Source organism: Accipiter gentilis, chromosome 12, assembly GCF_929443795.1.
Source record: "Accipiter gentilis chromosome 12, bAccGen1.1, whole genome shotgun sequence".
Lineage (NCBI taxonomy): Eukaryota > Metazoa > Chordata > Aves > Accipitriformes > Accipitridae > Astur > Astur gentilis.
In genome coordinates, this window is record NC_064891.1 from 3,528,565 (window position 1) to 3,544,697 (window position 16,133).

At 43.6% G+C, this 16,133-nt stretch overlaps 1 protein-coding gene across 4 annotated transcripts in view; it reads left to right on the forward strand.

Annotated features, from left to right (window-relative positions):
• The first annotated feature begins 10,724 nt into the window (after positions 1 to 10,724).
• Positions 10,725 to 16,133, forward strand: part of CCSER1 (coiled-coil serine rich protein 1) — a 715,692-nt gene continuing 710,283 nt past the window's right edge. For all 4 annotated transcript variants that reach the window (XM_049815128.1, XM_049815129.1, XM_049815131.1 and 1 more), the window contains exon 1: positions 10,725 to 10,912. The gene's annotated coding sequence lies outside the window, so the exon portion shown is untranslated. The remainder of the gene's footprint in view (positions 10,913 to 16,133) is intronic.

A 16,133-nucleotide genomic window follows, 5' to 3' on the forward strand; every position in this document is an offset into this window, starting at 1 on the left:
TTTGGACTGGTTTATATACAACACGGAGAAATAGTATTTTTAGGCATTTTGGTAGAATAAAAGGAACTGTTCTGCAAAATCAGCTTCAGCCCTCAGCCCAACTTCCACGCATAGTTAGATTAATGTAAGTGGAATTGAAATAAGTGAGTCTGGATCAAGTCCAAGGAACAAACAGATTGCAGTGGACCCAACACTGAAGCAAAAGGTAATTTTTCCAATTGATTTTGGTAGATACAGGATGTTGGAGCCAAGAAGGATGCTGCAAAACCTGACATTAGTTCTATTATTAGTTCTGTGTTGAGGATATATCTGCTTCAGATTTCCCCAACTATTTGTTAGCCCTTGAGTCCTGATTCCTTTAAAGTCCTTTATCCAATGTCTCGCTGTGGGTTTCTGGAACTGTGCAGGGGCATGGGCAAGGTGTAGGCAGCAGGCTGGGAGGAAGCTTTCTTGCAGGGGAAATGATTGAACCCAGGCTTTAAGGGCTGAAAATCTCACACAGCATCCTCCTAGTAGGCCAGTCATGAAACTCAAGGCTTTATAGCCAAACCCGTTATTCTAAGAATATGCTGTTAAATATCTGATCAGTCTTCTGATAAAACAACCTAGATTCCTACACTAGAGGATGTTGGTGGCAGTATTTTCCTCGCTGTGAAGAGAACTGGCACGGCCCTTTTAGATAATTGGGTTGCTGTTTTTTTTTCACACTAATTAAACAGAAAACATTTTGAAGTGAAGTCAGTCACTCTCCACTGGCAAACTGCCATACTGAACGGCGCAGGGGCAGATGCATTCACAGCTCTCTTCGCTGGCTGTAGCGCACAGCGAGGGACAGAAAAAAAGATCCGTGAAAAATGGACTGTTCAGTGAAGATGTAAGTAATGGCAATGTTAGACCAATAAAATCAACAGTATGATTTTTATGTGCAGTTGTAATTATTTTCCACTAAAGAGGGTGTGGGAGAAGTGTAAAGCACAGCAATCCCCATTGCCAGTAGCCTGAGTAGCAGAACGCCTGCCTCCTCCTCTCCGCCTCTCGCATACACACATCAAACAATTGCATTAGCACTTCTGCTGCCTTTCTTCTCCCACCCTCTTCTTTCGCACTATTTAAAAGCTAAAGCAGAGTGGTGTTGATAGTTGAGCCTAACAGCGAGTTTTGTTTGAACACAGCCTATACTATCAATGATAATTCGAAATTTTCTGCATGCATTTTGAAGGCAAGTTTAAGTAAATTTTAAAGACATGTTTCTTCATTTGCAAATAGTAAATCAGTTGTTCTTTTAGTGCTTCTGAGAGCATGTCTTAGTGGAAGAGCTAGTTGGTGAAAGCTGGAACGTGATAAAATTCTGCCTCTGCTCACAGGGATGTGCTCTATGTATTTGTTGATTTAGAATACGTATACTTTTAGAAAACGTATTTATATCTTACTACCTTTTTTAATTAAACCCCCATTATTGTAGAAGAACAAATTTTCATATTTCATCTTTATTGCCACCTCTACTAGTGTGGGAGCAGTTGTTAGGAAATGGCAGTTCAGTAACTCTAGGTGCTTTCTGCAGACAACTGCTTTTTTACTTGATGGGTTTTTAACAGTTTTTAGATCAGGCCCCAAATATATGTAATTACCTTTCTCCTTTCAAGGCTATTGGGTGCAATTGTCCTCCCATCTGCATTTTATGTTCTGGCTATTAATACTATAAATGCTTTAAAAAACACAGCTCCAAGCCCTGCTCTCTTCCTAATAGCTAAGGCCTAAATTCCATTTTTTGGCAAAGAGGCAGGGAGAAGCTCTTGGGACTCTAAACGTAAGCATCATCCTTACACAGGGGATGTGTTTAGTATTGTGGTTACAGGTAATTCACCCACTGATAGGACTCCAGTGCTGCTTCCATTAAAAATACTGGGACCTTTGCCATCAAGTTCAGCAGATACAAGTTTGTACTCTTCACTTAAGTATTAGCAAAATATATGTATATTTGCTCACGAGCTTTGATAGCAAGCTTTCTTTTTCACTTAGTCAGTATGTCTTCTGCAAGGGCTAAAATTTTGTGGTCTTATATAATGTAGGTGATAGTCATAATTTCTAAACAAAATCTGCGGGCATCAGTTGGTATTTTCAGAGGTCCTACTTTTTGCAAAAGACATGTTTCATATGGACTCAAAACAAAGTGTGGTCTTAAAGAGTACATCCATTTAGGATGGAATATTTGAGGAAGTCTGTGGGAGTTAGTACCCAATTTCTAGTATTTTAATTGGATTTTGGTCGCTAGCTCTTATATACTCTCCAGAATCTCTCAGCCTTACTTAGTCCCCAAAATTTTCAGCAAAGACCAGAATCCTGCTGGGCTAAAACACAGACTAAGTGACAATTTCTGTCTGAAAGAATCCTATATATAATCACTTCAAACATAGGATCTGGTCAAAGAAAAAAAACCCACAAGTTTGTTAAAAAGGTTTTATACCTACAATATAGAAAAAATATTTTGTCTTGTCCTAGTGTTTTTTTAAATCATCATTTAATGAATAGAATTATCTAATGCACTTTTTTTCTCAAAGATTAATTCAGTATCTTGGAATTAACTAAAGAACATATGATTCATCAGGTTTCATGGCAGGTATACAAATGTTTATTGAAGAGAGAAGCATTTAGGGACATAAATCTATGCTGCTTGTTGAGGCATAACTTACTGTTACCCTTGGGAAGGAAAGACACACTGCATTTGTATGTGTGTGTTAATGAACACATATTTAATATACTGGCACATTTTACTTCCTACAACACTCAGGTTTTCATTTTCCATTTTTATTTAATGTCCATTCCAATGGCACTTAATTGTCTATGGTCTAGGCACAGATGAATTAAAATAATCTGAAAAACTCTAATGTTCAGAGCTGGTAACAAATACCTGTGTTTATTTCATAACTATTCTGTACATGTATTTCAGAAGGACCCATTTATTACCTGTATATGATTCAAAGATTGTCATGATAAATATAAAATTATACTCAGGGGAAGTGTTAATAGGGATATAAAAGTCAGGAAACGTTGTGACATGTGAATTATTATCACCATATATTAGTCAAGTTAGTTTTGTGTTTTGAACAGTTTTTCTTATTGATTTAGTTGTAAAGTGTATGTATTTGGCAATGTTTGGGCACTGCTGAACTCTACAAATTTCTGGTACCTTTCTACCCACATCCTCTATGCTGCTGTGTTTGCTAATGCTTTTGAAATCCATGCTACTGAAAATTTGGCTGTTTAGTGTCAGTTATCACATTTATGTGACTATAAATAATAAAATTACCCAGGATGAAATTAACAGACGTTTCTGGTGTCATCCTTAGGTCGTTTAAACCGATCACCAACTGGGAAAGACACTACCCCAGGAGAAGAGCAGTAGGGAGCTGGTGCCTTTCACTGAATGCCAGACTTGTACTGTTACCATAGATCCTCTTTTCCAGATGCGTGTTCCCCGGGAAGGGATATGTGCTTCAGGGACCTGAGCCAGAATATGAGGCTGTTCAAATATTCAGAGCATGAGGCAACACTGAGCACTTCTATATTTGGGGAAGTGTGCTAATTTTTTTTCTCACACTGACTATGACAGAGCTATACATCATGGGTGTTTGTGATGTTCATAACAATAATACTGTGTAATAATAGAGTATGTAATGGAGTAATAAATACCCTTTAGGATGTGAGCCAAAGCCCAATAAATTCATTAAACCGACTAGATTTCCAGCCACTAGCAGCAGACCTTGCACTTAAATCAGAATCACAATGTGAGTTTCGGCAACTATCCATCTCTAATGGAGACCAGGAGGTTTTTGGAAACCAACTTTAAAATTAGATGTTTGAATAAAGAAAAGACCTCTCTTCCATAAATACAAAGTATGAAGCTAGGCATAATAGGCACGAATGTGAAAATGGGTGCCTCTTAGCACGTCTTTGGATCTCAGTTTGATTGCACATTGTGAGAGCTTGTGGCTTGATGCCTTCTCTCCTGGAACCTCATGATCACACAAGCCAGTGCGATGGCTGATGAAGCGAAGCTGCTCCTGCCACAATAGCAATCTGAAGTGAAATGCAAGGCACCAACCTCTTACAGACTTTGGTACAAAATTTGGAAATTTCAATGCAAGTACTACTCTGTAAAGCTGCTATCTCACATGTACACGTATCTGCCTGAGGCTGCACTGCGCGTGGTAGCAAGTAAGGGTGATGCAGTGGAGAAGGCAACAGGGTCAGACTGAGAAAGCTTTCTCTAACCCCAGCTCAGCAAGGGGCTTCCAATGCGAGACTGTCAGTTCATTTAGTTCGCTACATCCACTCCCCAGCCTGCAGCCTTAGATAGGGCACAGGAATGTGCTCACTGAGTTTTCAGACATATTATATTGTAATAGCCCATAAACAATCTGCTTCCTGGGTTAAAAAATTCAAGTTTTTAGTTAAGTCTAAATGCTTTAATTTTTACTTGGGTACAACTTTAGCATCGTATAGGCATTCAAGGTCTGCCACAGGTTTGTTTGTGTGATTGCTAAAGATCTAAAAATGAATGTGCTTTTTCCTGTGGTTGAGGAAATACAGAGCTGATGTTTTATATAAAGACCAAATCCTTTGCCTTCCTGAAAAAGCACTGGTGATCATCCACATACAGCTTTCCAAATTCTTGCCAATGTGACCACTACATAGTGGATATACAGAGATAATGCATTGAGGGGACTCAGAAGTTATTGTGTATTTATTTCCAGTATGTTTTTTCCAGGTAGATTCTTCCTACTGAAGATCAAACTGAAAGGCTGTGTGGAAGAACATCAGTAACTGAATGAGCTTCTATGTTTTTCTAGGTGTTGCCAAGATGCTGGTTATTGATCATACAAGCCAGCTGAGTAATAGAAAATACATGACGTATTCTTCTTGTTTTGATATTAATTCTTATTCTTTGACCAATACTTAAAGTTTAACTAGATAGTCTTACTAGCAGATTTTTTTTTTTTTTTTTTTAAATTTACCAAGGGAAAGAAGTAGAGAAACAAGTGTTTTCTCCTCAGTAAAGCCCATATTGATTCACAGGCACATGAAGAATGGGCATTTCAGGGGAGAAATTAGATCTACAGCGGCAGAAGTGAAAGGGAGAATTTGGGACGAGAGCGCTGAAAAGCGGCCATTGCTCTACCTGGGTGAACAGTACTGAGCAAAACCTGCAGTATGGAGTGCCTGTAACAGTTGTAATGATGGACTGCAGGGCCCTTAGTCTATCTGTGCTGGAAGCCTTTTCATTAACTGGTCTTTTAGGAGTTACACTGCATAATATATGACTGTGCCTTATACGTTTCCATGTATCAGTGTATACACCTGGACACCCTACATTCCTCTGCATAATCTCAGATGATGCCCACCTCTTTTTTTTTGGCTTGTGTGTGGTCTTTTGTCCGCAAAGCAGAAAAGTTGCTGCTCATTAAACGTATGAGGAAAACTTTCATAATTCCATGCTAACTGAACAACTTTAGGTGCTATTTAGGCCTGAGGCAAACCTAACTAATGAGACTTAAATGCAAGATTTGCTCAGGCCCCCAGGTTCAGTGGTACTGTGGAAAGCTCCTGCTGTGATGATGCATTAGAGTGGTAGATATGATAAAATGAGGCATACCTTATTCTTTTTTAATCCTCTATTTTCTGGTACAGAATACCACCCTCAGACTATGTTTTCAATGCTAACACTCAATCTGTTTCAAATAGAAATGCAGTTTTCCCTTTCAGCAGGTTTTCTTCCTATTCCCTTTTTGTACAATGGATAAATAACGAGGCTGAAAAGAATGCTTGTCAACTTCAATTTTGCCAAACATGTAAATGTTATAAAAATAACCTTTAAAAAATCCCCAGACAAACCAAAATATTTCCACAATTTAAGTGCAAAGGTTACAAAGCTGAACAGACAAATTACAAGCAAATATACCCTGGTAGCCCGGAGAACCAAAATATTTGCCATGGGGATCCTCCAAGTGAAAGAGCTCAGAATGAAAAGTAAAACTGACTTTATGCAGACTTCTGTTGTCCAAATAAAAAGGCATGCCAACACACAAGGCAGCCATTGGATGCTTTTATTAGCTGCTGTTTGTGAAAATACAATACCCAAGTTCTTTGGAGTCCCTCAGATTTACATATCCATGTGAATCTTCAGGGTTTACCATAGAGATCCAGGAGTTTGCTCACCTACTGTGGGATTGGACCCTCAGCCAGTATGCACAGATTTTATTGGGAAAATACGCCTCTGAGTTAGGAGTGGGTTTTTTTCACCAAGAGAGTTTTGCCAGTGAGAAACATTGAAGTAAATACATTTACGCTTGTACAAAACCATGTTCTCCAGTTACGGTGTATTTCTATATGGAAATGTAAACAAACTATACTGCTAAGCTAATTTATACAAATATTAGAGCTGATAAGGTTTTTACTACTTTGATTATACCAATAACAGTAAAGCACGAAGCTCGCATATCGACAGTGCTTAAAATTGGACTAGCTAAAAAAATATATTCACAAAGCTGGTTTATTAAAGAGAAATCTTCTTGCTGCCCTTCTGTGGTAGTTATACATTCACTGGCATCACAATTTCCAGCAACGAATGATAACAATACCTGACTTAACTGTTTGAATCTGTTTGAAAAGAAAATAGCAAAGCCAAAATAGATGAACTGAGCTGTTCTAACAGGCTAAACAAGGAGAAAAGCAAGGGCATGGGGATTGATCCTTTTTTAATGCCAAACTGGAGGGTTTTCATCAAAGGTAGATTCATGTCAGTTATCTCACTACAGAGATAGTCAAATAACCTTTCTTCATTCAATTTAATAAACTAAATTTTGAGAGTATAAGGAGCATTTATCTTTTTGAATGAACAGAAATTCTATATTTCTAATTGTAATTGTTCTTTCTGGCCTATGTAGTGAAGGTGGTTACATTCCTAGAAGGTGCTGTTATTTGTGCCATTGGTGCTGAGGGAGCCCAGTGACAGAGACTATAAATCAATTTACAGCCTATTTAAAAGCAGAGGACAAAACATGAATTTAAAAACTGCTGCAGATTACTATTCTTTTATGATTAACTAAAGGGGACTTCAACCTCCTTTGAGATTGCAGAGTTAGCATGACAAAATTCATCGCTTTTAACAAACTGCCTGGCTTCAGTGACAGTATTCAGTACATTGCATGTACATGGCACACTATACAGCAAGTGGAAGGACGCTCGATTAATCCTTGCTCCAAAGGTGTGAGTGGATATGACCGTATGCAATACAAAACCAATACATATTGATTAGCGTGACAATGCTCCACTGAACAGATGTTTCTTGAAAGGAGAGTGAAAACGATTTGGTACAGGAGGCTTCCTTTGCCCTCTTCTGTAACGGGAAGATAAACCAGGACCTGACAACAGGAGTGCTTCATGGTTGCTGTGGTGTAGCAACACCCCCAATGCCAAGCTGGCCCCCAAAGGACTGGTGGTAGCTATGGCCAGACCCAAACTTGATGCAGTTAGGGTCACTCATACAGACGACTACTGAGTGTCTAGTCTGTTGAATAAAGGCAGACTAGCACTTACTTCTCTCTACTGAAGACTTATCTCGGGAATAGAGATGCCTGTTTGATGAAGGGCTGAGGCCTTGAAGAAGGTCACACAGGGATGCATGCTTGACCCCTGATGGACATGTCTGTTGAAACCGATTTGATCTCACTTGCCACAGCTCCCCCTGTGCCTGCCCTGTGATGGACCCACACTGACATGTGGGGGGGTGGGGGAAAAAAAAAAAAAAAAAAGGGATAAAAGTGTGAAAACCCCACATCCCTCTTACTTATTAAGAAGGAGGCAGCATCAAGCACGGGGGATCACGTGAAATCATTGGTCACACAACAAGGAACAAACACAAACTGAGCAGATAAATGATGCAAGGGAATCGTACGTGTCAGTTGCGTGACTTTGAGAACATTGATTTCTCAGTCAACAAGAATGTCTTGCTCCTGATGAATCCGCTCATCTCCGAATCTGGAATTTCCTCTTAAGCTTCATCGTGCTAGCAAAACCTAATGAAGATTTTGGTGAAACACCCCGTCATACAGAGAGGCTTTCTGCTGAAGTCACTTACGCCATACCAGTAGGAAACGGGTGGGAGAAGAGAATCAGGTTACGTGTGCTTGGGCAGGTTCAGGGCGCGGTGGCCACAGGTTTTCCTCCTCCTGTACCTCCCATAGCTCTCTGTTGGGGCCTCAGTTAGCAAACCTGCTCCAAAGCAGGCATTGCTCGATGCTTAAGCTTATTACAATGTTTGGGGCTTTTTTCCCCACCTCCAATTCACTAGAACGCAATTTAGTGTTGGAAAAGCTGCCATTATTCCGTACAACCTCTAGCTGCTGGCTGTTGTTGATCTGTCTGTGTCACTGGGCTGATCAAAGCCTCGCCGGCTTCACTGGAAGCATCACTTGTGAGTGTGTCTGGAAGTGCTGCTTAATCACGGGGGCTCACCTTTCAGCTCAACAGCAGGCAGGAGAGCTTATATAAACGTGCCGGACAGTCGGAGTTAACCATTAAGGAGGCTCTGAGAATCTTCTGCTGAATACAAGGAAGAAGGAGGGCGAGAGACGGAGTTTGAAAATCATGCAAGACTCTTAGGAGAACCCTGATTCAGCAAAACACAGATTCCTCTGCCTCTAACTTCAAGGCTGCCTCAGCTTAATAAAGTGGCTAAGCAGACCCATAATTTTACTTATGGCAAATACCCTAGTCTTCATCGTAGACGACTCATGCACATGGAGTTGAGTACATGCTTAAATGCTTTGCTGGCTTGTGAACTAGCTCTCAGTAAAACAATCTGGTTACTGCATACTCTTGTTTGAAATTCCCAAATTGTGAATGTAGGTACTTTCACTAACAAACACACCTACTCTTGAGGTGGTGTCACATGAAATTTTTTGCCTTTTAAATGTTGATTACAGGGCACCAAAAAATCTGTTTCTCTCTACGTGGCATCGTTGTGGTCCTACTGTGTGCTGCGTACGCCAAACTTTCCTCTGCGACCCTAGAACATTTTATCTGTTTTAGTTTTATTATCTGGCCCAAGAGAAACACCATTAGGCTTGGTTACAATGTTTCATCAAACGGTCTTGTGAACATGTTGAAAGGATTGACAGTTATATTTAACAGTTTATATAATTAGGTATGATGAACTCACTTGTTTGAAAGTTTAGCTTTTGTAAAGACGCATTTATAAGCATTCAGTTTCCTGACACTGTCATACCAAATGTGACATAGACACAACTGCTTCTGCATTCTCACACAATTCTTATTCAGAATTTCAGCAGAACCTCATAGTTGCTGTTAAGTTGTAGGTGTATTCCGTGTGTATGTGTTTTACTCAAAATTCTTCAAAACTCTCATTGACTTCATTCTGATCTGCATTTCTCTGTGTAAGCCTAATAATTAAAATTTCTTTGGGTTCAGTTTCAGGGTGAGGAATGATGTTACGGAATGAAGAACATACTTTGTTCCTGTGGAGACTCAAGACTGCAAAGTCAACGCGTTTCTTCAGTTCACCAAATCATGCACGGTGTTTTTTATAACATGAGGGGACAAGGCACATATCTGCAGTCTGTCACTCGTGAATTGTCACTCGTTTTGCTCAAATGACCTCCTTACTGAGGCAAGATAGATCACTTTGGTATGTAACAAAGGAAGGATCCCGTATAAATTGGCAAGCAAAACCAGCAGGAAAACTCAATCATACTCCTTAAGTATTAGTTGCAGAGAACACGGTTATTCCTCTGTTTTGCCTTTTCTTTCCGAATTGAATAAGGAACTTAATTCATTACATTTAAACGCCATGTAATTGACCCCTGCCCTGACCCAATATTCCAGGGAATCACTCCTGCTCTTGCAGCGGGCGCAGATGAGACCTGCCTTTGGTGTGGCGACTACTTCTTAAACGCCGTTTCCTCGTTCCCTTCCTAGGATGGGCAATGCGCCGGGATGGCGATAGAGCAACTGGAAAACAATTACAAAACACGTATCTGAAAAGAGGATGAGGAAGTGAAATCAGACGGCTCCACCGCCCTACGGGAAAGGGAAAAACACAAATAACAAATCCCTGAGCAGATGGTGAGTGTAAACACACCGGAGCTGAGCTGAATTCCTCCCGGGGAGGCTCGGACTTCCCCGCAGCCCCCCCCCCCCCCCCAGTCCGCGCGTTTCCCTCTCGCCCGAGGAGGCCGGGGAAGCTGCTCTGCCCGGCCCGCCCCCGCGCTGCCGCTGAGCCCGCCGGGGGGCGGCTCTCCCCGGCCCCCGCCTCACCGGTCCCGTAGCGGCGGGGGGCAGCGCGGGCAGGTGGCAACGCGGTGGGTGGGTGGGAAAGACACGGACAGACACGGGGGCGCACAGCGCGACACGCGCGTGTGCGCGCGCGCGACCAACCCCCCCCCCCACGCCACGCCGCACGTACGGACACACTCATCACTCACACACACACACACACACACACACAGACGCGCGCCGCGGGCACAGGCGCATCGCACCGGCGCGGAAGCGCCGCCCCGGCCCGCCCCCGCCCAACGCCTCCCTCCCTCCCTCCCCCCCCCTCCCCCTCCCCCCCCCCCCCCCCCCCCCGCCGCCAATCCTCCTGCCGCGCACACACACACACACACACACACACGGCCGGCCGTAACATGACTGACTGACTGACTGACTGACTGGGGCGCCGCCGCTCCGGACGGATTATTCACCCCGCGACGGGGGGACGCAGGAAACCACCCAACCACCCACCCAGCGCCCAAGCGGGGCGGTGGCGGCGCCGCAGGGGGGCCAGGAGGGTCCCCAGCCCCTGCCGGCCGGCGGACGGCGAGCGCCCCGGGCGCTGGAGGAGCCCGGCCAGGTAACACGTCAATCCCCCGGGCGCTACCGCCGGGCTGAGCTTGCCGGCGCGGCGTCAGGGGGAGCCGGCGCAGGCCGCGGGGCGCCGCCGGGTTCCCGGCGTGCGGGTGCCCCGGGGTGGTGGTGGTGGTGGTGGTCGTGGTCGTGTGTGTGGGGGGGTTGTTGGCGGGAGAGGGCAGGGGTGCGCGGCGGTGGGGGCCGCCTCGCCTCCCAGGTGCTGAGGTGATGCGGGCGGGTGTCGCCCGGGGGCGCGGGCGGACCCCTCCCCCGTTCGCCTGGCCTCGCCTTCCCCGCCGGCGGGGCGGCGGCTGCCGGCCGCCCTGCGTCGACCCGCGGCGCGGCTGCAGTGGTGGCGGCAGAGGATCGGGGCTGCCGGTGCCGCAGCTCCGCGCTGATCCCCGGGAGCCGCGCTCCAGTAGCGGCGGGGATTAGCGAGGCCGGCCGGGGAGCGGGTGGCAGGGCGGGGGGGGAACGACACCGGCACGAGCGTCTTTGTGGCGGGGCTGGCAGGGGCTCGGCGCCCGCAGGTGTCACCCGGGGGCCGGCCCAGCTCGGGGCAGAGGCAGCGCCGCCGGGGCCGCGGGGAGGGGGAGGCCCCGGGGGGGTGTGTGTGGGGCCCGCCGGGCCCGGCCTGCGCTGGGGCGCACCGTGGGGAGCCGGTGCCGCAGCGGCTGCACCTCTCTCTGGCAGTCAGCTCCGGCCTCGCCGCTGCAGGTGAAGGGGAAGAGGATCAGGTCCTTTTTTTTTTTTTTTTTTTTTGGTTGGTTGGTTGGTTGGTTTTGGCGTTTCTTGTTCTCCCCCGCCCCCCTCCCGTGTTTGTTAAGCAGTCTGCAGTTAACCTGTGGGGATGGCAGGGGGAAGCGGTTTCGGAAACGTGAATGGGTAGGGCCGGGGCACGCCGTCGTGTGTGGCCCTTGCCGTGGGGTTGGATTTGGAGGCAGGAGCTGGATGCTCCTGCCTGTGTTTTCCAAAATTGCATGGCCTTTTAAAAAGCGGAGCAGATGGTGATGGTAGTGCTCATTATGGAAGAGGTTCGTGAAGATCCCATATTTCCGCTAGACGGTTTTGGTGTTGCTTCTCCTGGCTGAAAGCGGTTATCTTTCACGTTTGCCAAGGAAAAGAACGTTGCTGTGAGTTGCCTTGCAAAGGAACGGGGTGGTTCTGCTTTTCCACAGAGAAGGGAACCCCCCACAGCTTTATGTTTCCCTCTTGCCTTCACGATTGACAACAGTAAGTGTCTTGGCATAAAGAGAAACTGTGGTACACTTTATTTTCTTATTGCACGCCTTTATAGTTGAATGGAGCTAGACAGGAGACTCAGAATCTTCTCTCATCCTTTTCTATGCCAGATATGTTTTTCTACCTAGTATATATTGCACTTGAAATGTTAAACTCTCAAGAGGCACAGAGGTGGGGTTGTGAGGCAAGGTCTACTAGTTACTTCAAACAATTCTCCTTGCTCATACTTAAGAAGGAGAGAAAGGAACATCTTGTAAAAGCAGCTGAGGAATATATAAAAGTGAAATATTAATGAACTGGAAAAGCTCAGATAGCAAAGACATTGCACCTAATCATTCAGGAGTGTTCTTTTCCTCTTTACAACTCCTCATTGTATGTGTCTTTGTAGTACAAATGCAATTGGTATAAAGAGCAGTGATATTTGTATTTATCTAGCTAGAAGTAGTAATATTACGTAAAATATTTTTTGCATTGGTGATCAACTCTGCAGTGGCTTGATTTAGCCGTGATTTTTGAGGCTTCTGTAGAACAGACAATTATTGCAGAAGCAGTAAAAAATATTTCAAGAATGTTTTCTTAGAAATGGAGATGGGAAGGGCTGACTCAGACCTGGAATAACCCTGAGGAACGACTAGCCTTAGAAAGTCCTCTTAGAGACATGATGATGACGAATCTTTTCACCCTGAAGTTGTTATTCATCTCTAGCATCCCAAATGGAAAGCAACATCCCCTAAATAGGCAGCACTGTCTCAGGAGAAGGTAATAAGACATGGCTGTCCAGGATCCGCTGAAAGCGTGTCGTACAAACAAGGGATATTTTATGCAAATTGGGGTTCCTTTACCCCTTGGAGTGCGGAGTGCAATGGTCCCTGTAGTTTGAAGAACCTCCCTGGTTTGGCTTGGAGGGCTACTAAGTGCAGCAGCTTTCTGCGGCATTTTGGTGAGGGAATTTAGTTCAGTGGGAAAGTTGTCTGTCAGCCCACAGGGTGAAGTCCTGTAGCCCTGGCTGTAGTCCCTGGCAGGACTTTTTGGAATAGCTGGTGCACATTGGCTTGAGCAGGGCCTGCCTTCTGGAGACCTTGGTGCAGGCCTGAGTAGGGGGACAGACATGGGGAGCTGTAACAGAAGGAGGACCTGGAACAGTACCCAGGGTATGTACCATGACTGGGTTGCAAGAGATGGCGTTTGATATTTAAGTCTGTTGGAAGATGCTGAAAAGCATCTTGTGTCATCGGACCTAAGCGTATGGTTGTGAGAGAGCACGATCTCTCATGCGGCATAAACTGTGTGTGATTGAGTTTGTCCTTCTTGATTCAAGCCTAATGCCTCACATAAGCCTTCGTAGTTAATAGCTGGATGTTGAACAACTTAAAATAAATTTGGCAATGTTTTTGTTCGCTAGATAGAGTGTTTCATAAATTGCAAGGGAGATGTTGCTCCATCTGGACAAATTCCCACTCTTCCATGAAGGTTCATGGAAGATACTGTGGCTTTGTTGGATTAGCTCATCTGGAGTATTTGGAAGGTCAGAATTGTATAAAGTCAATGTATGGTTTTTATGGGATGTTGGTGAATTGCACAGATATAAGTCACTGAGAAAAGTGTTTTGTCAAAATAAATAATGGTAGATTTTGAAAAACATAAAAATCTGCACAGTCTGAGGACATGACATTTTTGTAGAGTTTAAGTTCTGGATTGTTTTCACTGTACTTCTGGAGGTGTCCTAATATAAGGAGGATGTGTATTTGCCAGGTGTTACAGACCTTTGAGGCAAGGTAAGAAGTAAAAGCTGCATAGCTGTTTTTCTGAGGTTGATTAATACAAGTAAAGCATGAGATGAAATAGCATTTGTGTGTCAGTGAAAGCATTAATGGAAAAGAAACCTTATAGACACTTCAAGTCAAATTAATAAGCAGTGCGCACTTTATTTTTGAAATAACTACCAGTTTACTAGGGGGAAGAACCTAACCTAACTATATCCTCTACCTTGCAGAAGTTACTGCTTGTTATAAGATTCAGTGCCTTAATTCTTCCCCTTGTGAGTAGTTTTGCTGCAATTGAAGGGGCTCACACAGGATGGGGAAACAAGAGGAAACATATACATAAGTAATGGCAAGTAGGGGCTGCGTTTGTTTCCTGAGAAATAACTATGCAGCTTCATCAGGCTTTTCTCTCATTATTGCATTTATTTGACAGTTTTCTGCAATGGTAGTAAACTGGGTTACCTTGATAAAGTAAATATACTTTTGTATTAGATTTCAGCTATTGAATGTGCTGGCTGTGTGAGATGGCATGTATAATACAGAACTTGCAAGCACTTAAAATGTGTAGTGTGATTTGTACTTGTAACATTTCATGTATATTCCTATGCTTCAGCAAGGGCCTATAACTTTGAGGTTATGGAAGATGCAGCCATATATTTTACATGCAACTGTATTAAAACTCTGTAACTGTTCGCTAGTTAAACGTGTGGTTCTTTGTACTTACCACTTTTTGACTTGTTCTTACTGCACTACATGTGTATCGCTTAGACAATATAAACTCGCATGCGCTGTGACTGAAGACTAGTATAATTTCTCCATTGTATGGCAACAAAATGTTAATGTTTAATACAAAGTCTACTGCTTTTACCTGAAATGTGATGTCCTGTACGGGATAGTTGTTTTACTATGAAATACAATGATAGCGTAAGGGAAAAGAAACCACAGGCAAGCAAAAGCAGGAAAGTCCTGCATGTGCAGAAAATAAGAAATTTTTAAAGTGTACGCTGTAGTCTGTTGCATGTGTTTTGTAATACTGCACAAAGAGTAAAAAAATAAAAAGAAATACCCCAAATAAGTTTCTGAGGTGTATTATAAGATCTGAATCATCATGTTTCTGTATCCAGATGTTCCAAGTTGACTATAGATGGTACTACTTTTTTGCCCAGGTTATTGCTATGAAAGCCCCTGTGAGTATCGAGGTATGAATGTAATTATTTTCTTCATAGATGGGAAATTGAAGCAGTGATTGCATTGAAGTCACACAGTTGATTTGTGATAAAGACAGCTGAACTGGAATATGCATCCCAAGTCCCACAGTCTTATCTTAATGACTTAATTGTTTTAGTATAGTTTGGGGTTTTTTTATAATTTGGCATAGATGTGGACACTTCCTACAGATCCAGTTGCAGGACTTGAGTGTAAAGTTATGCAGCATTTTCTCTATAAAGACTAATTACTAGCAGATTATTTTTTTTTCAGTCTAGGAGAAAAAGATTTCCTGGCTTTTGTTTTGTTGTTAAAGAGAAAGCAGTTCAGCGCTCGTAGAATGTAAAGACACTTTTACATTATTTAAGGAAATACCACTTAATTTTTTATAATGCTCTAGCATATCAGGAATTTGAGATCCAGCTCAGTCAGTAATGCTTTTAAGAGTCACAGCTGCCTTCCAGTGTGACGAACCAGTTGTGATGGACTGGTAGGAAGCTTTAAAAAATACTCTTTGCCTATACATTTTGGTAGTGCACATCATTGCATCTAAAAATACATTGATTGGTTCTAGTGCATTTCCAGCTCCGGCTTTCTCCTCTGTTTTTGCTGCTTTCACTCTTGCTTTCAGGCCTCTTTCCTGCTTCTTCTTTGATGTGCCATCTTGATGTGATCTCTTCAAATGCTTTAATGTGAAAACAGCAGCTCTCAAGTGATTCACTGATTTTGTATAGTACAGTGAGATTTAGGTTTGGGTGAGAGTATAGAAGTATTCAACAGGTTCCTTGTCTGTATGTTGCTTGTGACTTAGTCTAAACCTTGTCATTTGAAGCAGAACCTGTGAAGCGATGACATCTGTGCAAATGTCACCTTCCAATGATGTTAACCTGTCATCGTTAGCCATGCTAGCAAAATCTCAGACCCTGAGAAAGATGGAGTCACCTGGTAAAGTCAGAACGTGGTAGGAGGCGTGTGCTGTGCTAAGGTGGTAATGGCAGCCTCTGCCAGTAGCCA